Source organism: Thermobia domestica, chromosome 17 (assembly GCF_964235325.1).
Source record: "Thermobia domestica chromosome 17, izTheDome1.hap1.1, whole genome shotgun sequence".
Taxonomy (NCBI): domain Eukaryota; kingdom Metazoa; phylum Arthropoda; class Insecta; order Zygentoma; family Lepismatidae; genus Thermobia; species Thermobia domestica.
The window spans coordinates 29,062,521-29,088,569 of NC_137470.1; positions in this window are offsets into that span (position 1 = coordinate 29,062,521).

Sequence of the window (26,049 nt, forward strand, 5' to 3'; positions counted from 1 at the left end):
AATTGGACCCAAGCCGGGTTCATTTCTTTGTTTAAATTTTTCCATCATTGATTGCTCTTCTGTTTTCGAAAGGATTCATGATGGTAACTGTTCTGTCATCAGAGTTAGATGAAGACTGGAATTTTGAGTGCAAAGTGTCTATGTGATACTCATTTTACTCGAAGCAATTAATCAAATCCACTATAGGTTTCAAAATGGCTACAAGGTTTTCATTACAAATCCAGAATACATAATCAAGAAGATTTTTGTTGATTTCTGAAGGTAATGACGATTCCTTACTTATGTGAGTATCTGAAGCCCGGTTTTATTGACAAGCACACTTTGGAGGCATTGTAAATGGCTTCCCCTTGTTGTTTCTTCAGGCAACTTTAACGAAATTGGAACCCTTTTCTCCCTTGAGTTTTGTGTAAATAGTGCTTGCAGGTGATGGCTATGTTTGATTATTTTAACAACATCAATTACAGTTCCCAGTAATGTCTTTACCGATGGACATTCGATGATGTTAGCACAAAGCAAATGGAGAAGATGAGCAAGACAACCCAAAGATACTATACTAGGATACTTCTGTTTTACTAATTTAAAACATGCTCTCATGTTGGAAGCATTGTCTTCTATGATTAATTTTTTTTAGGGTTATGTTTTCACAGAATATTCATAATCTCTTCACACAAGTAATGTGCATCGTGTTTATTTTCTTTCGACAACGTGAGATCAACAGAAACAGATTCAGGCTTTAAAATGACGAAATAACTGATAGATTCATTTCTTAATTTACTCCACCCGTCACACTGTAAATATATATTTCTTGATTCCTCTAACTTCATTTTAACTTCCCCTTGCATTTCACTATGTTGAGCATCCCAGTAACACGTAGCCAGACGATACATTGATAGGAAAGAATACGAAGGATGAATTTTCTTTTTAAAAAATTCAATCCACAAAGGGTGATCAATAAGTGACAGGACAACCCACAAAGAAGATCGCTTTGGCAATGCTTTCCTTCGACGCTTTCTGTAAGACTTCATTAAGGTTCCATACGTCGGCGTTTGTTTTAAGAAACATTAATATTAAGATTCTATCAAAAATCCGAAATTGTAATGTTGAACCTAAGAAGCCATAAAATGTTAAGAAAAGCCTGTATATTTGATGGAAATTGATGTATTTTTTCGTATAATAAATGCGACTATACCTACTATATCAAACTCACTTTCTCCTTTTAGTAAAATTACTCCAAAATGTTCTTTTAAGTTGGAAACTAGAGGACATAAGATACCATCTTTTCATGATAAACTTGAACCTCCATAATGTTCGACTCGGAAAGATTTTGATAATTTTGTCGCCTTTATTCAATTAGTTGTAGCCTCTGATATGTAATGCTTTAGATACATAATTCAGCTTTCGTTTATCTTTTATTCGTATGACGGTTGCCTGTGAAATATTTCTGAGAATTTTAAAATTTCAAAATTGCACATTTCGGAAAAAAAAATGTTGGATTGAAGGAGTCTCAAAACATCTGTTCTCAAATGTTAATACACAATAACTTGATACGGTTCTTGAAAATCGGTGGCGTATCGCAAACTTTACATTTAAAACTTGGGCTGTCTCCCAAGGATTTGACAAAGAGGGTTTATATACGATTTCTACGTTTGGAGAACCTAAGACTTGAAGTCATACTACGATTTCTTAATTTTTTAAGTTTTGGCGAAACTAATCCAAGTTTCAAAGCCGTTTACACCTTGGTGAAGAAAGGGCATAGGTGGATAAGTATAGTAAAATAGCTCGAGATCAATCTCGAGACGACAAGAGGGTGGTAATGTAGGTACTCCCAGGAGACATTAATTTCTCATGTTTCAACTCTGACTCTGGTTCTCAACTCTGATTTTTTCGTGAGCAATGACGTAAACTCGGAAAAGTTAATTATTTCTCAAGATTGGCTTGATCGATGTTGTTCAAACTCAGATGCATGTGTAGGTGTATACGAGGGCTTCATCTGAAAATTGTAACAGCTCATCCCCACCATTTCCCCCTTTCAAAACACTCGATTCAACATTTTGATCTCTTTACTTATGAAGTTCTTCGAGAAAAATAAAAAAATTGGTTTTAGATGTCGTTTTAACCTAGAATAACATATAATATCCAAAATTGTATCTCGGGTGGGCCATGGTCAAAACTGCCTGCAAACCCGCACCGCACATGAATGGGGTCAATGGTTATTATTTTGCATATTTATAGTGAATGAATGAGAAAACACGCTCGACAAATCCCAAAATATAAAAAAAGGTCACCGGTATGGTTAACAATTCTTAAATCCTCAAAATAATTCAACTTTCGGAAAATACCCATTTTTTGGGTAGGTAAATACAAAAGGGGTAAATACCCGGGTAAATACCCATTTTTATTTACCTACCCACTGGGTATTTACCCGACCCACATCTCTACCTGGGACACTGGGGGCCGCGGTGGCTCAGTGGTAGAGCGTTCACCTCTGGTGCTTGGGGTCCCGGGTTCGATCCCAGCCCCCGCCAAGTGAACTTTGTGGTGGACAAACACCGTGTGCGTGGGTTTTCTCGGGGTTCTCCCGTTTCCTCCCACTTTCTTCATTCCACCATTTCATTCATTACTCATTATCACCGTCTCCTTTAGCCTAACCGGCATAACCGTGGGACGTAAAACTCAAAGATTTCATTTCATTTCATTTCTACCTGGGACACTAGTTGCTAAAGGATGAATCCTGCACAACAGTGACAATTTAATTTACTTCAGCTCCGGTGAGGCTGGACAGGAGTTGATCACCTTGGAGGCCACCATGTTTCGTACCCGGAAGAAACAGTGACGCTGAACAACTTAATGCTTGTCCCGTTCCCTTTTATTTATAGAATACAATTTATGAGGGAGAAAGAAATAAAAATCCATGTGAAATGCAAATAATCTCTTTAATTTTTAAGTCGTATGAAAATACAACTTACTTTCACCCCATTTCTTAACTTGACTTTTGAAATGTGGAAAGCTACAATTCACCTGTAGAGTATTAAGTGCGTTCAAAATATGGTTTCTCTTTCAGAATTTAACTAAACTAGGTGTTTATATTAATAAACGATAAAGTTAATTTACAAGAAAGAAAAAAGATATGTATTTATTATATTGAAGAAATCTTATATGTAAGGGGATTCTGAAACTTGAAAATTAACATTCTAGGTTGAACTTAGCATTCACACACACACACACACACATCTCTCTCTCTCTCTCTCTTTCTCTCTCTCTCTCTCTCTCTCTCTCTCTCTCTCTCTATATATATATATATATATATATATATATATATATATATATATATATATAACGTGACACTCTAGATGACGTTTAAGTCCACGTTCAACCCCTCATTAAGCATAAGACTACCTTAGCAAACGTAGGGAGTACGGTAGACGTATAAACTAATCAAAAAGACCGATATTAGTGTTGAATCCATAGTTTTCTAGGCCGCTGAGGTGAACCGTGACAATCCCTATGGCGCTAAGGTGTCTAAGTTTAACTCCCGTCTGCACGCCTGGGGAGAGGGGTGCCATGTAAAATAATCGGAAAGATTGATGTTAGTGTCGAATCAATCACTTTCGGGATCGTTGACAAAATTTGTAACAGTCCAGATTCCGTTCAAGTCCAGCTTCCAGTGTGAGTAAAATCTCTTAGTTTCCTAAGGAGTGTGAGAACGTGTAAAAATAATGTAAATGACCGATATTACTGTTAAGTGCTGGCTTTGGGATTGTTGAAATGAATAGTGACACTTCCGATGCTGTGTAAGTTTACGTTCAGCAGCAATTATCACCCCTGCGAGTTGGGAAAGGAGTTATGCAAAAATAGTAAAAAAATAACCAATATTAGTTTCAAACTCATAGCTTTTCGAGTTGCTGAGAGGGGTAGCCACACTCCAGATACCGGTGAAGTCAAAATTCAATCCCCATTGATATGGGAGTGAGAAGGCAAAACGTTGAAGATGACTGAGATTACTATCGAATCGATTGGGATCTTTCGTCGATTACTGAGTTTTCGGAATCACTTAGCCTTTAGGTGCCAACCCCGATGATATTTGAGACCAAGCTTAAGCAAGAACGAACATTTCAGTTGGCTCGGGAATTTACAGTGTTGCCAGTCGTTATTTATTCTTTTAATACCTTACATTATGACTATATTTATTTTCTTCAGTTCTTAATTTTCTGACAGGGTAACGCTCAAGGAGTTGATCATGCGATATGTATATATAAAAATCAGTGGATGTGAGCATGTTCTCCCACACTGCAAAAACTAAAATAGCATTTAAACACTTTTAGTACAGATGTTGATGGGGAAATATATCAAGTCTGTGTTTATAAAGTGTGCTTTGATGTCTGATGCAGATATGGGCGGTACGTCCAGTAGCTGAAAAAAAATATCATTGCTTCAATTGGTTTCCTGTGTTTTCAGCCTTTTGTTCAAATAGTCTTCAATGCCATAGCACAAATAACATCACAAGGCAGTCATTACCTTGCGTTATACACAATTTTGGCAAACAGTTCGATTTTTTCTTGAGTGTAATTCTGTTATCAGTACGCCATTTGAAGAATCAGATTATTTTTTTTAAAAAAAAGTTTGTACATGGAACTATTTAATGCCTAAGCAAAACTTTATACTTTCAACGTAAGCTAACCTAAGTCGATTTTAATGTAAAAGGGGCAAAATACTTAGTAAAAATTCGAAGGCGTTGCTACAAGATCAATTGATCTGTTTTGTAAATGGTTTAAAATAATCTATTAAATTCCAAATGCCTGGAGAAAAATAGGAAATAAATGCTAATATAGTTATTCATACACAGATCTGAAGTAGATCAGTACGCAGTTTCGCTTTCATTTGTTTTCATAGTTTCGGTCAATTGTTTTGGACTGCCACCTATCAACAAGTACATAAAACGTGATTTAATACCTCTATGATCGTTTAAGCGTGATCATTCAAGACTCTTGTTCAAGTGTCTTGAACAATATTCCTTTGAATGTGTAGATTTGAGCTATTGAATGATCAAGCTTTCTTTGACGGTCTACAAACAACATTAGAGACTGATGATGAAGCAACCTCTGGCATACCACTCTCTACTGTTCTGCTACTGCCAGCAGAAAGAATCGTATCACTGCTTCCGTCTCGTCTGAAAAGTTTTGCTTTAACAATGTCATAGCGAGGTCTGGGCTGGCACCAGGGACGTTTCATCTGTGTGAATCGGATTCCGTACGCGCAGCGACAGAATAAACGAAGGCTATAGAACAATTTCATGTCAACCAATTTGAGGATATCTGAAATTTTGGGTCATCATTCCGTAACGATTTGGGTCAACTCAATGCAATATTAGTATTTAGTTTCTGATTGTTAGTATCGTATTTACAATTACTTATAACGTTAATTGGATTGGATTATAATCCGAAAACTTTGCGCGAACCTTTACGAAATAAGGAAATATAAATCAGAAATAAGACATATTGTCGATTAGAAAATAGTTGATTTCTATTTACTCTCTTTTGAACGTTGTCGTTAATATCCAGCGGGAAGATGGAATACTACGTAGAAAATAGACAATTTAGTTTTGTCACAAAGTAAACTGGTATAGTACGTTTGTTTGTAAACTTAAAATCAGTGTAATAATGGATTTAAGGTCAAATAGCAATATCACTAAACATAATTCGTGATGCAAACTGATGAACGAAAAATAGCTCTTAAATATTGCATCGAATAACCTGATACTTTCTGTACATGTTTGCGTTAACGCAACTCTAAATTTGCGACTTAGGTTGTTATAATCGACATAGCAATTATCATGACTTTCTGCACTTTGCGTTTCGTTGCTGTACGCAGAATTTTGTAAAGACTGGTACAGAATGACAATCAATGTCAGTAACAGAGGTGGCTTTTGACAGAAGTGACCAAAGGTGTCCAAACTCATGAGGTCAGCCAGGTTATGTCACTCGACCTCAACCTCACGAATTGAGCGTGAGGTCAGATAGGTTATGTGACCGTGAGGCTAGAATGATGTGAGCGTGAGGTGGAGTGAGCGTGAGGTGAGACTGGTGATGTGAGCGTGAGGTTGAGTGAGCGTCAGGTCAGACTGGTGAGGTTCGCGTGAGGTCGAAATGTGTTTGTGAGCGTGAGATCGAAATGAGTTTGTGAGCGTGAGATTGAGTGACGTTAAGTCAGACACGATGTGAGCGTGAGGTCGAAATGAGTTTGTGAGCTTTAGGTTGAGTGAGGTTGGATCAAAGTAGACACCTGGTTCTTCCAATAGCAGGGAGAAATATATTGTAATTCGAAAACGCTGTAGATTTTTTGTTCTCTACACAAAAGCTTCCTTTTTTCTATCTGAAGATAACATCTGCTGTGAAACGACCATAGGTAAGCAGGGAGTATCTTTGGTCCGCTACCCTTTTTTTTTTATTGGCCAACTTGGGATAGAAGTTTTAGTGTTTTTGTGATCGTAGAAGCAAGTAGAAAGTAATCATGGAATATCTTGATGTTTTGTCAGGCACAATGGAGTACTTGGCCTCGAAATCCGGTCAAGAATATTTATCATTTAGTATCATGAAATAACCGATTAAATTAAATTGTTTTGTATTTACCTACAATTTTAAAGATACATTACCGCCAAAACTGGTTTGAATATTTTCCTTTGTCCCTTTAACTACAGTTTTCTCTTGTGATTTCGCTTGCCATTGTTTAATAGGGATTTTGTAGGCTCTCAGTGTTTTATTTACGAATTTTCTAGAGGGGAGGGAAATCTTGAATCTTGGGCTAGCAGTTAACCACGTAAGAATTGCAGCAATCCCCCGCCCTCAGCCGAAGGGAGCCCATCTCTTCAACTACTTGGGCGCAATTTCCCCCCAAATATACTATTCGCCCCCAAAACAGAGTGCTTAAACTCTTAGCGAGATTCCCCCTCCCCAATGAGTTTCTACACTGGTTTGCATGTAGAATACATAGCAGGCTACATCACTTAGTAGCCCTTGTCCGTTCTTTCTAAACAGGATCAGTCTGTGCAGTATTTTCTTCCACCTTCCGTCATAATTTTATCTTTTCAAGCCACAGAAAATACATTCATTCACCTTCACAGTTGCCGTTCTTAAAAGGGAAATTATACTATAATTAAAAGTGCGACTCTGTCATTTTGAAAGAAAATATGCCCTTTTCCCAAAGAAAAGTCTAACCGACGCCCTAAAACCAGCCTGTGGGTATCCCTGCATGCTCCAAATAGAAAATAGAATTTACATATTTTCTGGGCGAGTATTTGAGAGACATTATTACATCTTGATAAGTATATAAAATTTTACATACACCGACTATTTACTTGGAAATAAAATTCATATAGTTAACAAGTAATTGTTTTTGTATAACTACGCAGTACAGTCATAAATAAACATTTTGTATTACTAGGGTAAATGTGCCGGTCCTCGACCACTTAACTCATTTTCGTATTATCCTATAATCGTTGTTCAGAGAGCGGAACAACTTAGGAGGATGCAACTACTCACGTGTGTTCCTAAAGCTATATTTCATCTATATTTTATCCAAAACGGAGAGAACATATACCATTTATGTAATATTAGTCGGACAAACACCAATGATTGCGATTAGGGCCGGATTTAATGTTTCGCCGCCTCTATGCCCAAAAGCGTTTGGTGCTCTCCTCCCCTCCGCCGATGAACACAATTTTAACAATACAAAATAATCATATAGAAAAAAATTATTTTATAAATATCTTCGTTATTGTGCAAATTTTAATGCATTTTCATTTTGTATCCTGTAAAGAAAAATTTGAATTGTTGAAAATTCATTTTTTAAAGTAAATTTACAGAGAATGATTAATTTGAGTTTTACAATACGAGCTGGTTGAATAATACAAGAAATTCGTTTCGAATTTTCGACTTTACGTAATAGTTGTAATATTGTAACTACCGAGAATGTCTCTAAAATGTCCAGAATAATTGTTTGGACTCTTGGGATTTATCTAGATAGAGATTGGTAAGATGGCAGATGTCGAGGGCCACATGCGAAAGATAACCAAGGGAAGGGGGCGAAGCCACAACCATCTATTCCGACGGTCATGGCGAAGCGCATCATGCGGACCGACCTCTATGCAAATGTCTACTGCAAGTATAAGGTTAAAATTTCACTTCTCTTCGACTAATGATTCAAGCCATAGATTTGCAAATTCAATTATTTCTTGGAAAGCTTCATTTTTACTTTATTATTATTATTATTATTATTATTATTATTATTATTATTATTATTATTATTATTATTATTAATATTATTGAACTTTGACTTTTTTGGATCGCGGTGCCTCAGTGGTAGAGCGTTCGCCTCTGGTGCGTAGGGGCCCGGGTTCGATCCCAACCCCCGCCAAGTGGACTTTATGGTGAACAAACATCGTGTGCGTGGGTTTTCTCGGGGTTCTCCCGTGTCCTCCCACTATTTCATCCATTATTTCATCATCACCTTATCCTTTGGCCTAACCGGCGTAACCGTGTACGTTAAACTCTAAGATTTCATTTAGAATGAAGAGTTACGAGAGATGACAACTATTCTTAGATGCCTAACCAGTTTTGAAAACCTACTTCTTGCTAGTTCTTACCTTTTTTGCAATATGTATTGAATCCGCAAGTTGTAATGTACTTCTATCATTTCCGATTTCGGTGGAAAGATAAGGATGGTAACTAAAGGTATTCTTGGGATGTTTAATTAATTGTAAAAAAAAAAAAAAAGGATTATCTCTAATACAGTTTTTACTCTATAGTGATCAACGTTAAAACCGGACGTGATTGATTTCTGCCATTTTCAGTTTGAATAGAAGGTTAAGAGTGAATGTGAGAACTTTTCTTAGAAAACTAAATCGATTCATAGAAAAAAAAAACCTCTCTATATTTTTTATATAGTTTTTGATCTATGTAGATCAATACTGAGACTGAAAGTTGTAGTAAATTTATCTCTCTTCCGATTTTAATGTATTGTTAAAGATGGAGATGAAAGGGCTTCTTGGGACGCTGGATCAATTGCAAGGAACCATGTCTCGCTATATGTTACTGTCTTTGCTCTATAGTAATCAATGTTAAACCAAAAATGGCTAATTTCTACCTCTACCCATGGGTAAATCGTTTTCATTAACGAACTTTTCGAAATTATTATTCTAGCTATCGATCCCAGGAGACGGTTTTCAATTATTCACTTGTATTTAGTAGTTCGCGTGTAAAGCAAAAATCGTATAGGCGTACGAGCTAATATTACAATATTGTAAATTCCACTTGGCTGATCATGATAAATCGACGTGTGCTTGTCATATTTGGTTGTATTACATAGTAATCCTTTGGAACAGACAACGCTGAAGTATTGAAAGTCTAGGTCGTGTTATATTAATAGTTTTCTTTATGTTGAGAAAGAGGTATCGGTGTACCTTAACATTGAAAAAAGAAAACATCGAAAACTAGCCAAATGCTGAAAACTATCGAAAAGTCGACTTAGAAAAATCCCGACATTTCAAACTATCGATGGATACATCGAAATATCGCAAGTCCTACGCACAACCCTGTGCACCAAAGGGGCGCGTGTTAGCTAATAGGCTAGCGGAAAGAGCTGTGCCAAAACTCACGAAATCGGCGGTCACGAGTTCGGAACTCACGCTCACTCGACCTCAACCTCACGAAGTGAGCGTGAGGTTGAGTGAGTGTGAGGTCAGACTAGTGAGATGAGCGCGAGGTTGAGTGAGCGTGAGATTAGAATGATGTTGTGAGCGTGAGGTTGAGTGAGAGTGAGGTCAGACTGGTGATGTGAGCGTGAGGTTGAGTAAACGTGAGGTCAAACTGGTGATGAGAGCGTGAGGTTGAGTAAGCGTGAAGTTAGAATGATGTTGTGAGCATGAGGTTGAGTGAGCGTGAAGTTAGATTAGTGATGTGAGAGGCAGGTTGAGTGAGCTTGAGGTCAGACTGGTGATGTGAGCGTTAGGTCAGACCGATGAGATGAGCGTGAGGTCGAGTGGGCGTGAGGTCAGACTGGTGAGGTGAGCGTGAGGTTGAGTGAGTGTTAGTTTAGAATGATGTTGTGAGTGTGATCTTTGAATAATGTGAGTGTAAGGTTGAGTGAGCGTGAAGTCAGACTGGTGATGTGAGCGTGAGGTTGAGTGAGCGTGAGGTCAAACTGGTGATGTGAGCGTTATGTCAGACCGGTGAGATGAGCGTGAGGTCGAGCGAGCGTGAAGTCAGCCTGATGAGGTGAGCCTGAGGTTGAGTGAGCGTGAGGTCAGACCTATGAGGTGAGTGTGAGGTTGAAATGAGTTTGTGAGCGTGAAGTCGAAATGATTTTCTGAGCGTGAGGTTGAGTGAGGTTAGGCCAAAGAGGTCACCTCTGGAAGTAACATTGATAAAGAAATAACGTTTTATGTATGCAATCTATGACAAGTTAACTGTGCAGAGGTATGATGACATTTCATATATAGTGGAAAACATTAATAGTCTGAAAACAAAAGTTCAATCTAAACGCATCAACCACTATTTGTTCATTATTGTACATATCTTGTAAATTATTATTATTATTATTATTATTATTATTATTATTATTAGTAGTAGTAGTAGTAGTAGTAGTAAGAATTTAGAAGGTCAATGCCAGCCCATGCCACCAAACCGGTATACACCACTGAGTCTGCAACAGTCTTTGATATTCTAGTGGATCGCAAAACAACGCAAAAGATGCAACCAGTACTTAAAATTATTGGGCCTTATGCTGAGTCAATCTGACGCGAGATTAGTGCCATACTAAAGTGTTCGACTAACATATGTTTCCTGCAGTAGTCAAGCCTTTAATATGACGCTAATCATTGTTCAAAACGATTCTACATAAGGCGGATTATGTCGAATATAGTAAACTAAAATGAAAAATTTGCCTTGCGTTGGTACTAACCGTAATGGAAAGGGAAGCTTCATTTCTTTATTTCCTAATTTCATATAATTCAAAGAGCTTGTGTTTATTTAAAAAATAATAATAAAATACAAATTACCCATGCTAAGTTTCTGATTACATATATTTACAGCCATAGTCTGTAACGGTTTGCGTTAACGAGACAGAAAATATGTGCTTTCTTGTGTGAAAACCTTAATAGCAGTTATATTGGCATATTGAGACTATTCATCGTGTTTCCGTATGCAAAATTTTTAGAGACTGGTACGGAATAAGGTCCATTTGTAACTTAAAAGTAATCGAGGGAAATACACAGGGCCTTATGAGGAGTCGTTCTGACAAGTGATTAGTGCCATACTAAAGTTAGACTAACATATTTTTTTGCAGTAATCAGACCTTTAGTATGACGCTAATCATACGTCAAACGACTCTGCATAAGGCGGACAGAGTCCAAAGTGATGACAGTTCAACTGAATCGACCACAAATCGATCAAGGGAAAGCGCCCATTAATAAATCGTTTCCTAATGACCATTACGTCGTTCCTAAATGAGTTTGCTCAGAGGTGACCTCAAGAAGCATTTTACGCAAACTCGAATTAAGTAATATCCAGTTTGTTTTATAATTGTTTGTGACAATAGTAAATGGAAGACAATGAAATTATATCGATATTAAACAATTCGGTTCCGACCAATGAGGTAAATATCTTTTGAAAAGATGTCCCAAGTGTTGTTTTGTTAATACCATTTGACAAAATTTGGCTTTTTTGCTTTCATTAAGTAAGTGTTTAAAAAACACATTTTATTTGTTAGACTATTATTTTCAGAGGCTGTTAGAAACTTAAGTTTTGATTCAAAATAATTAATATTTAAAGCTCGATGAAAACTTAGTGTCGAAGCATGTGTTATCCTTGCAGTGAAAATTCATTGATGAAGATATAAAACTTCTTTTTATAAAAGTCTCCCTCATTTGTAGGAGTTATATCAACTGCAACTAACTTTTCTATTCAATTGCTTTCAAAGATAATAGTGTGACTAAATAAATAGTTAAACTATCTAATATTTCAAAGTTTGTTTTCCTCTCGATCACATTTTAGCAAGGAATAAATGCGTTAACTAAATTGCATTTTTTGCCTGCCATCTAGGAATTCTTATTAATATAAACAGTAATTTTTATTTAAGTTTGTTGCAACAAGCTGTTGGTTTAAAAAGTCTTTCCTGAATGGGAGAAACGCATGTTTTCCTTTGTGAGATTATCTAGGTATTGTAAATATCAAAGAAATCTTATTGTTGGAAGAGAGGAAATACATAATCTTTATATACAGGGTGATTCAATAAGAACGTACCAGGCCTATCGCAGCTAATACTGCACGTAGAGCTTTCAAACAAAAAATTGCATTAACAAATCGTATTTGTAGAATGCAATAGAAACAGTAACGAGACCAGTGGCGTCTCGTGAATACCTCTAACGGAGGGCAACTTCAAAATTTGAAATGGAAAGTTTTGTAACTGTTGGAATCGTTCGAAAGGACATTAAATGTTATGCAACTTTTAGAGGATAAACTTTGCCATATCCTTTCCCATTTAGCCGCTAGAGTTGTTGCAGACTTGTATCTGACTACCCGTGCTAGGCCTATATTGCAGCTAATACTGCACGTAGAGCCCTCAAACAACAAATTGCAATACCTAATTGTGCGGTGGTACTCTTTTAGTTCCAGTAGCTAGCACGTACTCCCATGTGCAAAAAAAAAGAAAAAAAATTGCGCGTATACTGTAACTCAAGATTTTTCGCATTTATTCCATTTTCCTTACGTTTATGGGTAAAATTAAGTTATTAGTATGTGGAGATAATAGAAAGCAATCCATCTAAGGAGATATTTTCAAAAAATATAATAAAATAATAAAAATATAAGCAAAAAACCAAATTATGCTCGGTTTTGTGTATACTGGCAACGATGATTTCTAGGGATTTTTTCAGTAGCAGAGCATGATTACGGAGGGAATTCAGTAGGGAAGTCGAGGAGTTGGACCAAGGAATTGGATAGTGGACTAAAATGTTGAATTTATTGGTTAAAACCTAGTGTGTAGATTGCCTGCCAAATATAAATTAGCTTCTGTAACTAAGATGTCGTACGAAAATATAGAATTAAACAGAAAAACTCTTATCTTAAGGTTCGAAGCGATACGCACCATGGTTATGAAGATTATTTCTTTTTTTAAAAAAAAGAGCCAACACAACGTAACCTCCGTGGTTAGGTGGATAGAGTGACAGACTCGTAGTTTTTTTATTATTTTTACACCACATCTAATCCCATCCCATCCCATTCCATTTTTTTGTTTTGTTTTTTACAAAACATAATTTACATGTTAATAAGAACCGAAGCAATATCATAAGGACAACTTACTGATATTTTGCTGTAATGACGTATTTATCCAGGATTAGAGAACTATTGTTAATAGCAATTGTTTCTGTTCATGCTGTTGTATAGCTTCTCACATCCTGTTTTCTTGGGGAAAGAACAATTTTGTCTCCAACAAAGTGTGAAGGATATATACGGACAGAAAAAGACATCTTAGTACCAAACGTGATTTATCGTGATGAAATGGACTAGTTTGCCATTATATATATATAAACTAAATTATTGAAGTTGGCTTTTCTTTAGGTTTTAGCTAAAAAAATATTTTTTTTTCTTTATAAGACTATACTTTATGAGGCAAGGTGTGTGATCATACCCACAAATTTAGCTAGGGAGTGAAAGATGATTGTTTATACAAACATTTTACAGGTTTAGGTGCGTGAAACAACAATACACCATGGTCTCGCTTATCCGACCATCCTTTGTTCCACATACCGTATGATCCGATATATCATTGCAAATAGCACCAATCGGCAAGAAGAACTGCAAGTTGTGGTCTTAATCCATTTTTCATGCTCTGGAGTCTATCGCCTAGCGCGCCCGTCTACACCTTGACTCATACGTCTATCATTCAGTGCAGACACGTATCCAGGTTTTCTATTCGGAGGGGGCCCAACACGAATCCTCGTAAGCACGTAATTCTAATGTTTTAAAAATATCAATAATAATAATAATAATATTAATAATAATAATAATGCAACAGTTTTGTACTTTTCTTAAACTTTTTCCTACTTTTCATTTATAAACCGGTTTACTTTGGAAACTGCATTATAGCACAAACAAAATGAAACATATTTTCGAGAGAAATGTAACTAAAGAAAACTGTCTGCTACGTATATCGCATAACAAAAAAAGCAAGAAGACATTGAGTGTATCGTTCTAATATATTAAAGTTAAAAACAGAACGGAAACGAAATGTTAATCCTATTTAAAACTGTTCTTTAATTCCACTTGGTATAATGGCATTATGGTATGTTCTTAGAGTTATAACAAGACAACAGCACATTGCCCAAAGTTTGGACACTGATTACTAGTAAGCTGATATAAAAGAACCTCAAAAGGGTAAAAGCAAGTTTATTAAAAAGTGTTTGAGTTTCGGAGAGGGACAGCCCTCAGGCCCTCACGCTGGATACGTCCCTGATTTAGTGCAGTGCAGTTATTTGTTATAAAACATTATTATTAGATGCGTAATATGTAAAATTATATCATAAGTTTTACTTTTAATAGATCTTTTCTTAACACATCCATATAATCCAGCGTTCTTCCTGCCTGTTTATGTCGGATAAGGAAACTCTACTGTATTTCCAAAGCTAGCATATACATGAGCTAGAATTGTATCGTCCTAGAAGAGACAATAGTGTGAAATGCTTATATTAAAAGGCTGGAATTAAAAAAAGCATAAGTACTGTTTTGGTAGAGTGAGAACTAATTAAAAACAATTCAATATATTTCCTAGGTATCAGACGTTAAGGTATAGATAGAGTTCCCATATTTAAAAAAATGCAAATCCGGGACGCTACTAAATTACGAGAATCTTTGAAATGCTTAAAATTGAAAGAAGTGTTGGATACTAATTTACTTTCCTCCATTAGATAGAGTTTTTCAAGTATTACGGTATCACATTTTTATTCATTTCACTAGACCTTCAAAGGACGCCAATTTCTCTGTAAATTTGGGGGGGGGGGGTCCATTCAAATGCAGAAGATATATATGAGGATTTTAAGACAAATTACACTCAAATTATGCCAAATATTGTATATCCATAAATACAAAGGAGGCCTACATGAGCTTTGGGCGGCCCGGCCCCCAGGATCGGCGCCCTTGCCTTCTTCCTAGTTAAGAAAACGTATGCGGATGATTTACTCCCTCCCCCTGGTAAGCAAAATTGTTTTTCTTTTAATCCTCAAGATCTGTTGTGTTTCGTGAAATAACAGCAGGAATTTCCTGATTACTTAACCATCTGAATGAATGTTTTCACTTAGAGCCATCCCGTCGATTCGCGTTGTCTAGGACTAAAATAAATTAAGGGTCAATAATGAAGATGAGACTTCCATATCAAACATGATGATACATGTGGATCGAAGATCTTTCTTTGTTCCAACTTTGATTTTTTCAAATCCATGATGGGAAATTATATTATGAGTATAATTTTCGAAATTAATAGTATACGGAGGCCCGGGTTCGATTCCCGGCGGGAGCTCATGTGGTTCGGATTCCACGTTAATCAGTAGGTCCACGTCTCATATAGCCTCGCTGCTGAACGGGACGTTAAACTCAAAATCAACTCAACTCAATAGTATACACTCCTAAAAATATCTTAACAAAACGATAGTTTATTGCAAAATACTTTGACTCAAAGAATAAATTACAAGTAATAAACTTGTTACTTTTCCTGAAGAGTCTAAGTCTTGAATGAGATGGAAGCTCTCGAGCGTAGTGCTTGGAACGATTGCCTCACTTGTTCCACCTTCCCGTGGCGCAGCCTTGATTCGACTTGATCCTAAACGTATTATTCAGAAGTCGAAGTCGGAAGATGTTTCCCATTTTTCCAAAACACTCTTGGTCGATTACAATCTGCCTCACTCGTGAGGGGACAATCCCATGCCGTAAGCGTCGGTGGACGACCGATAGGCAACTAGTGACATGTCCCCAAAAATTGGCGGTCCCGCAGCCAAAAATTGGTCCCACTTCCGTTCTGAAAATTATACCACCACCGGCAGAGAAGCGACAGGACGCCAACGAACCACAAAATTATTCCCCTAAAATACGTTAAATCGCCTATATGCGTAATTTCTTTGCATCAAGGTGAGTCTAAAAACATTTTTAAAAAAATAAAACAAAAGTGCCGTGAGCTGTGCGTGAACCATCAACCTTAGGGTTACTAGTTGCGTAATCTTCCGAATTCGCCACGGAGGCGATTATCAAGACACAGCTTGTACAGTGATAAATCGTTGAAGTCTTTTTAATATTTCTAATCAGAGTGCTCCTTTAACCGTGTATATTTGAAGACAACTGTTCGGAATCAAATCAAATGCACTCGTCATGTAATTTTATAACAAAATGGCAGGCGTCTATTTACTTTTTTCATAGTTCTCCCATATTCACTTGCTAGTGATCGGCGACAGTTGCCAACTAAATTCATACAATTATACGCAACCATCTCAAGGTTTTTCACTTCATGATGTAAAGGCAGGAGTTACTCTTGACCCCCGGAGCTCAAGTATTGTCCTTATAATAACAATTCGTCAGCGAAAAATCATATATAAATAATAACCGCATGCACATGACTGGTGATAGTTCATGTTGGTCCCTTTACGATTCTCCGTGACGAATCAAACGAGCGCGGACCAAAGTGAAGTCCTCGTTCTTACGTGGTGGCAACTTCAATACCCCCGATTCTAGATATCTGCTTCGACTCGACGAATCCCTGCCACTAGTGGCAGACTAGCGGCAATCCTTCGACGCGTCGCTATATCGACGATCGCCATTTACCAGCAAGTGGTATACTAGGAGTTGGCGACGTTTACGGCATGGGGAAGCTAATAAAGAAACAAAAAAAATAAATAAATCTAAAGCCTTATATATAAAGAATGTTTTCCGAAAATTTACATCTAGCAAAATCATTTATTGGTATTCCAGAACTGTGAATCCACCTTTATTCATAATTTACTTCTATCGTAGTTTTGATATGAGAATGATATGTCTGAAACTGTAACACAGGTCATTAATACATTTTTTTTTTATTTTTGCTTTACTCAGATTTAGCAGTTTTACTTAACAGCCAGTCAATTTAGATCTGTGATATCCGAGTTTTAGAGATTTCCTTAAATTTTTCATTTCTACAACAGTTTGCAACTAATACCATTAACGTATCTCTTTCGATATTTCCATATGTAATGGCTTGGTAACTCCCAGTATATTTCAAACAATAAACTATTTACGACGTCTTACTCCATTAATCCGAACTACATTTTATATCTAACAACTCTGTGCATTTTCCCTTAAATCTGCAAACTTTCTATTAGGTTAAAACTCAGTATTTTCTATTTTCTTTTTTTCTTGCTAAAACGAAAGTGTTCTTTTGGCAATCTGAAATGATGACTCTATACTACATTATGTTGCATAGGGCATTTTATGTAGCATATCATTTGACAGTTGGACACTTTCTTCGTATATTGAAAGCAACAGGGATTAAGTCCTTCTACACTTACATGAGAAGTAAACACATTCTTTTTAGTTCGTGGAATTGTGCCAATGCACTAGGTCCAGAGAGTTTTTAATTTAAGCTAATTAATAATAATAATAATAATAATAATAATAATAATAATAATTATTATTATTATTATTATTATTATTATTATTATTATTATTATTATTTTATTGACTTAGGTTTTTCTGAATAGTAAGCAATATTTCACAAAAAGCTGGTATTTTTAAACAAATGTGTTCGATATCAAGTTTTCATAAAGTAGTCACTCTCTCCTATAAATAATTTCAGAGGGGCCGCGGTGGCTCAGTGATAAAGCGTTCACCTTTGGTGCATGGGATCCTTGGTTCGACCCCAGCTCGCACCAAGTGAATTTTGTGGTGGAGAAACACCATGTTCATGGATTTTCTCGGGGTTCTCCCGTTTTCTCCCACTTTTTCATTCCACCATTGCATTCATTTCTCATCATCACCGTGTCCTTTAGCCTAGCCGGTATAACCGTGGGTCGAAAAACTTAAAGATTTCACTTCAAATAATTCCAACCCAAACAGTTGCAGGAAGTATGTCATTTCGAATAAAACAAACTACTCTATAAAATTCTAAGTATTATTATTTTTATATATACAATTTTAGCGGACCTTATTTCTAAATCGAAGGGTAAGAAGATTAAATTCATTCTCTTATTATTATAAATTCATTTCAATTGAAGCAGTTAAAATAGTTGGGAAAAATTAGAAAGCCATACCCTACATTCCAGTGTGCCACAACCGGATAACGGGGCACACTGGCGTGCCCAGCAAAATGAACAGTGTGACGCAAACTTTTACCTATTATTTACAAGAATATTTGTCGAGTTTATTTTATTTATTATGAACAATTCTTCCACGGATCAGCTGTCTGTATACAGTTAAACAAACAAGTATCACATTGAGGGAATGAGTGTAATTATTTACTTTAATAGTAATAGTAATGTATATTTTCTTGTATTTTCTACCGGGAATAACTGCATCCGGTCTAGAAAGCTGAGACTAACAACAAAGGAACCCGATGTGGCAAACACACATCACCTACGCACTTCAATACATCAACGAAGGTGCAGACTATTCATGAGTTAAAGTCTCTCACCCAATGTATTCTCCTAACATGTCTCCCAGCGATTACAACATTTTTTGGTATCTCAATCACTTCCTAGTAGGATAGCTTTACCTAGAGAACACTGATTAACCTGGTATTGGATGTTTCACTTTTTTATCTTTGGAGTTGACAGTCATCGGTTGGACATCTCACACGCAAATATCTAATATTAACAACGTTTCTTCTATGATTTCGTAATATTGTATTGTTTCTTTGTATTATTCATTAGCTTGGTTAGGCTTGTTTAAACACTTTTCTCTTTGCACCTACTTATTACCTATACCTTAACGTTGAATAAAAATGCACTAGCTTTCACCGGGAATCAAATCCAGAACCAATGCACTTGAACCATTTGGCCACAACAAGGAACATTTAAAAAGAAGTTTCGATTTTGTTAGGAAAATTGTGAATAGGTGTAACATTTAAAAATATATTTAAGAATGGGTACGGATGAAACGCACTGAATTTTCTCGCTCGAATTTCTTAACCTGACTCGTGTTAGGGTGCAGCTATTACTGAAACATTTATTTGGGAAATGCGAATAAAATAATGTGTTTTGGAAAACTTTGTTCGAAGCAACCTATGTCCAAAAGTAAAGTACCCATTGGTCATATTTCTGTTTGAAATAATATGCCATATATTAGAATTATTAAGGAAATAATTGTATGTGAACCATGAGGAAAAGCGTCTGAGTACTTTCTGAGAAATCGTCAAAAAAGTCATCCCCAAGAATAAAATACCCCTCGTGTATCTTTTCAGGACAAACGAGTTATGCTATTTATGAAATACGAACAAAATTGCCAGAGTCATTCTCGACAAAATCGTAGGGTAAAACTTGCTCCTAAAAGTAATATACCACTTCTAGCTTTAAAGGATGATGGAATTATACCATATCGTTAGGTTATTTATGTAACATTTATTTATGAAATATGAGCAAAATTGCGTCAGGCGTTAATGGGAAAATCGTCGGAGAAGAGTAAACGACCTCTTCTGAATGTTTACAGGACGAACGAGTTCTGTCATATTGTTAGGTTATTAATGATACAACTATTTATGAAATGTGATTGAGAAAATTGTTCGGAAAAACGCATCCCATACAGTAAATTACACCTTATGTATTTTTTTCAGAGCAATGATTCATACTATATTTGTAAAAAAAATAAGCAAAATCTTTACAGCTGTTTTTGAAACAATTTAATTATTTTAAACTTTCATCCTTCAGTAAACTACCCTTATTTTTAGGTGTCGGAGGATATAGAATTCGAAACGATATAGTGTTATAAAACTTCATGTCTAGAATTCGGTCCAGATACGTCGAACAGTATGGCCTCTATTTGAATGCATGTAAAAGCGTGACGAACCGACAAACGAACAGATGGACAGACATCAAAATCACTTTTTCGATATGTGGGGGCGTGAAACTTGAATTCATTGAAATCTCGAATTCGATTTTTATCACTATTACTACAATTTCTTCTTTCGTCGCTTGAACGTGAAAAAGAATAGGAATACAACGACACGTAAGGTGATAATTTGTAATTCCCAAAAATTAATGAGTTACGTTTAATGTGTTGCCATGCTAGAAAAAAGCTTATGCCTGTTTGTTATATCATTTTAATATCAGTTTTCACGCTACTATATAATGTAGAAATATGGTATAATTATCGTTCATATTCATGCTATCTTTTGGAAATATTCGTGTCCCGCATACACAGATCTGTATAATTTAGTTACGTTCAACGAAAGCATTCTTGCACTTGTGGATATAAAAAAAAAGAGAAAGAGAGGAAGTCAATACTCTAAAAAGCAAAAAACACAAGCACACACACACATAAACAATTTAACATCAAGTCGATGTAACAAGGGATAAGACTGGATAGATTGTCAAGGTCGCGTATGTTCTTTTTTCTGTTCCAGACACACAAACCCGAAGTGAGTTAGTTGTCTGCTGTTCATGAACGGGAAGTAACATACAAGACTATAAACTGAAAACAATAACTGTTTCCAATAGTAGAGTAGAGGGGGGCAAGAGTACGTGGGGGGTAAGAATACGATTCCCTAAAATCAGGTGAATATATTCGCGTATCGCAATAATGCGTCATGCGGAGTTTGATGTTAACGGCGTCTAGAACCTAAACAAGTTTGAGTGTGCTGCGGCAAACTACGCATGACGCATTATTGATTATTTTCAATTGTTTCTACATGTCACAAATTTCACAAACTCCTTCATTGTGTTAATGAGTGCTTAACTTACATGGCATCTGAAGTTCCAATCTTTACCTAAGAGACCCCCAAAATTATAGATTCGACACTAATGTAGGTCTTTTTTATAATTTTGATGTCAGTCCCTTTCATTCCTCCTAGGACAGCAAACGGATACTGCCACTGCTAGGACTAAATTTGGTCTTAAATGGCACTAAAATTTCTACCAATTAATTTAGCGAACAGTGCTGCATTTAGAAGCTCGGCGTCCCTACGCACTTTTGCTCTCGGCGCCCCCAATAACTACACATTTCTTCGTCCCTTGATCCCTAACTTACATATAAAACTTAATTCGAATATGCTTAATTAGTGAATTTATTGCAGTTAAATACCACTCACTAGATGCTACAGCTACAATTACGTAACAAAAAATAAATGGGAAACATGTTCTGAATTATTTTCAGATTTCTTACGCTATCATTAAATATATTAGAATAGTAAAAGAGGACTGCTCATGAAATAGTATATTTGCTCTCGATTTTTTAAAATTTTTTTATACGAAAAAAAGTAAAATTTTAAACGTTGCGCTCTTCAAATATGTTGCCCTCTAGGCACGGGCCTAGTTGGACTAATGGGAAATGCGGCACTGAAAACTTACGCTTCGACTCTAATATTGGTTGATTTCGATATTTTTTGTCGCTACGTAACCACCCTGGGTGCTAATGGGAGCTTAATTGGACTTGAATTGAAAGTAGAACTGTTTACCTAAGCGACCACAAAACTATGGATTCGATACTAATATCGATCCTTTTCTAGCATTTTTGATATATATCCCGAGAGTACTCTTTTCCATATTGTAAGAAATATGGTTAAAATTGCTTAAGACATATCAAAATTATGTCGAAACACACACATACATCCACTTTCATATATATAAATACAAAGTGAGCGAGCGAGAAAGTGAGAGAGAGCGACCAAAGGCATCACCACTTCCACATTGCAAAAGCATATATCAGGTATTGAATTGAAAATCTATGTAAAGACCTTCTGCTGTGGCATGCTTCATAAGAAATTCCAGTCTGCTCACGTGACCTTTGGGGTTCATGAATTTCTTGCGAGCGTTCCGACTTTGGATTCTCTGTTTATACCCTCTTTTTATGCCTCGGATAATTTTTCAAGAATATCAATGACATGCTGTAATACGAATGTTCAGAAGTAACCTCTATATGACAAATAGCTGCAAATAAATACACATATAATTTATTCATTGCGATGATATTATTTTCTTAATTTGTATTTAACATTCACATATATCATAGAATACCAACGTACTGTGAACACCTGTTACATTTTAAACATAATAATCACTATGTTCTGCAATGATTATATGTTAAATATATACAACTGACGTATTTTAATGTAATTATTTTATATAATTTATCATGCATTGCGGAAAATAGAATTTCATAAAAAAGATTGACTCAGGTGGGAATCGAACCCTCGACCTTACAATTTGAAACCCAACGGCGTACCATTGAGCTAACACAAGCGCTCCACGAATAATACTTCTAGCGATATATAACGGTATTTAAGATAATAATTACATTCATATCCACTGCAAACGCTGTTTTTGTTCTACTTTGACTTTTATTTTAGTACTCAGGAGAGAATAATGTTTTATGTCTTAACTTTCACCATTCTTTTACATATGGAAAGATTCGTTTACGTATCTAAATATTCCATTAAGTATGGAGAGCAAAATGACAAACAAGCATGTGCTGGCATTAATACAGTTTCGAAATATTGTATCATTAAGTATTTCAATCAACGTTGCTCTTTTATATATAATTGGTAACAAGTCTTATTATATTTAAAAGAAGAAAAACAAATCTGCAAGATTTTTCCCGATTGCAAAGGTTGGCTTCGAGGTTCGAACCTGGTTTACTTTTTCCCGAAGATACCCGAAGTTGGACTTAGAAAATTTTTGCCTCGAAACAGCAATAAAGAATTCGCTCAACCTTTTTGAGACAAGGTGTACATGTGTGTACAATTCAATTATTTGAGCCAAATACCGTAAAATATGTCATAATAAATCCAATGGTCATTCGAAAGGCATTTTGCAAACCTGTGGTGTTACACAAATTAAATTAGGTAAAAAAAAAGGTGCGTTATCAGTGACAGCTTACGAAAATACAAAGTCAGTATTTTGAATCCGATATGGACACTCAAAAGTCATTTCCAAAACCGCTGGTGCTACAAAAACGAAATTTGATATATTAAGGTGCATTATCACCAGTGTACTATGAAAATATTTAATCTTTTTTTTTTTTTCGAAAATCATCTTTGAAGAACAAGTGGCCAATAAAAATTCATTTAAAAAACTATATAAAAGCCATTTTTAGTCAAACGATTTTATTTTGGTTATCAATGTTGCACTAATCAGTATATATAGGATGAACCTGTTGCTTGCAAGTAAAGAGTAAAGAGTTATTACACGATTTTGAAATATGTTTTAAACCGTACAAAATGTTTAAAACATGTTTTTTCGTTCGTGTTTTAAAACATGTTTAAAACATTTTGTACGTCTTTTTCATGTTTTAAACACATGTTTTGTTCTTTTTCAAAAAGAACTGTTTCTTTTCAACCCTGCTCTACATACATTATTTAAAAGTAGGTGTTGTACCATTACTTATTAGAATTTTACAATCAAGTAATATTAAAAATCCTATTCTAAAGATACATCAATCACAATTATTTTCTGTAAATTGGCCACCTGTCTAAGTTGTCAACTTTTCAATGGAACCGATGGTGGCCAACATAGACAGGTTTCACTGTATTAGACCTGTTTTTAAGAAACGTTAAGTCAGGAACATGCAAATGTTAGAAAAAATGAAATCTTTCTGTTTTATGTCCCACGATTATGCTCTGTAGGGTAAAGAAGACGGTGATGATGAAAAATGAATGAAGTGGTGCAGTGAAGGAAGTTGAAAGAAACTGGAGAACCCTGAAGATAACCACGCCGTAGGGTGTAAAATCAAGCTCTCTAACTGTCAGTTGGGGCAAAAGAGAGATTTATCAATATTTTGCAGTAGTACTTCACATAATGTTCATAATTTCTTTAAATTTTGTACTTTATTGATGAAGCAAGAAGATAGGCACCCAAATTCTAACCTCGTAAGTAGTATTTCGGGACATTAAAAGAATTAGAGGAAAATAAGAAGTAACGATCTTTGAAACCATAAGAAATCTAAGAAATGTTATCTTTTAATTGTAATAACTTTTCATGGCCTGAAGAACAATAACTTAAGTTACGATTTTCTAAAATTAAGAAAGTCAAATAAGTAGGTATAAAGAAATGAAACAAATGTTAAGACAATTGTGTCTCTTGAGACCACTCTATGACGTCAAAACAAATACCCTCGGGTAGACCATAACATGTTGTTGATGAAACTTCAGTTCCAATTTAATTGATTTCTCACTTCATTTGCTATATAGTTTTCTCGTCTCAATTTATTTTCTGTCTCATTTTTTGTGCAAATTACATGCATATTTTTTGATGCAAACCTAACATTACAGTATTTATAGTTACAATAATTTTAACCATATATGTATGTCATTTGGAGATATATTTCAAAATTGAAATCCTTTGTTGAGTATTAGTTTGGACTAAAGCAAGCGTGATTACTGAGGCTTTTCGTTCGAAGAAAAAGGTATATTCAGTTTCTTTATTTCTAGTTTCCTGGCAGAGGCGTGAGAAACATAGCATTAAATGAATCTCACGGGCATTAAAGATATGAAACTAATGTGCAAAATAAGATTTAATGATGTTGAGATATTTACGGGATGTTCAAATGTCAAGGTTGTTTCTGACCTTTGCAGCAGTAGGAATGCTATTCAATATTGTTCGAAATGAAAGCCTTATCTGTTTGATACCCGAAGCGATCGAGAAAAACAAGTCGAATGAGTAACATTAGCGCAACACTTCCATTGTTTCAATCGGTTCTTCCACCTCAAAGTCTTAACCCAAAAGAAAATAATAATATATACGTAGTAAGATTGTGCTTTCATTCTTCCTTGACAAACATATGCATATGGCTGGTGTGGAGAAAAATATACCAAGCAATTACGCCAACTGGTACTTCAAAGAATGATCCTTCCATGCACAAGAGTCAACAACGTCCGAGATATGAAATACCAACACATTGTAAAGGAAAACAAACCTGCATAAATCAACTATTGGATGGAATAAGTAGCAGTGTCACGATATATCACATGAAGAAATTTGATTTCTATCAGGCGCGGATCTATAAGTTAAAAACTGGGGGGCAGCCAGAACTCAGGCTATGATAGGTATATCATAAGTTTACTATTAACTTTCAAATGTATATATATAATAGCTTAAATTATTTTTGGCACTCAAAAGATTGGAGCGGCCTAGACCCACGGTCCCGTGCTAGATCCGCCACTGGTTTGTATGGCATGGATATTTTATCAATTAGTATTGAAACCGAGAAAGGTAGTATATTTCTACCACTTCCGGTCTTAGTACAGATAATAAAGATGGAGTATCTTCTTGTGACTGTTAATTGATGGACGCTTGGAACGCAGAAAACAGTTCTCGCTATCTATTACTATTTTTGCTCTATAGTGATCAACGTTAAAATCGGAATTGGTTGATTTCTACCACTTTCAGTTTGAATATTACATCCTAACTTTTGACTCTCTGCACCGTGGACAAAATTCATGGTGAGCCATCAGAGAGTTTCTGAGATTTTTCCCTCTCGGATGAACGTAAACACAGACAGAGAAAATCTTTGATGCATGGTCAAGAAGGATTAAGTCAATAATTGTTACTTTTCCAAGACATCCAATACAAATTTTAAGATCTCAAAAATTTAAATGCTTAATTTTACAAGAAGTAATCTATTCAGAATATCACTGTATTAACCTAATTAAAATGACTAGTAGTTTCAATTTACTTTGGAAATAATTAGCTTAAGAAAATTCACATGAATGACAGTTAAAATTAGACAAACAAGAATTTTAGGAATGAAATGAATCAAAAGATTGCGATATTGGCCAATTAGTTTTTTGATCAGGGGTCAGAATCTTTTTGAACGGCCCCTAAATGGAGTTTTTGTA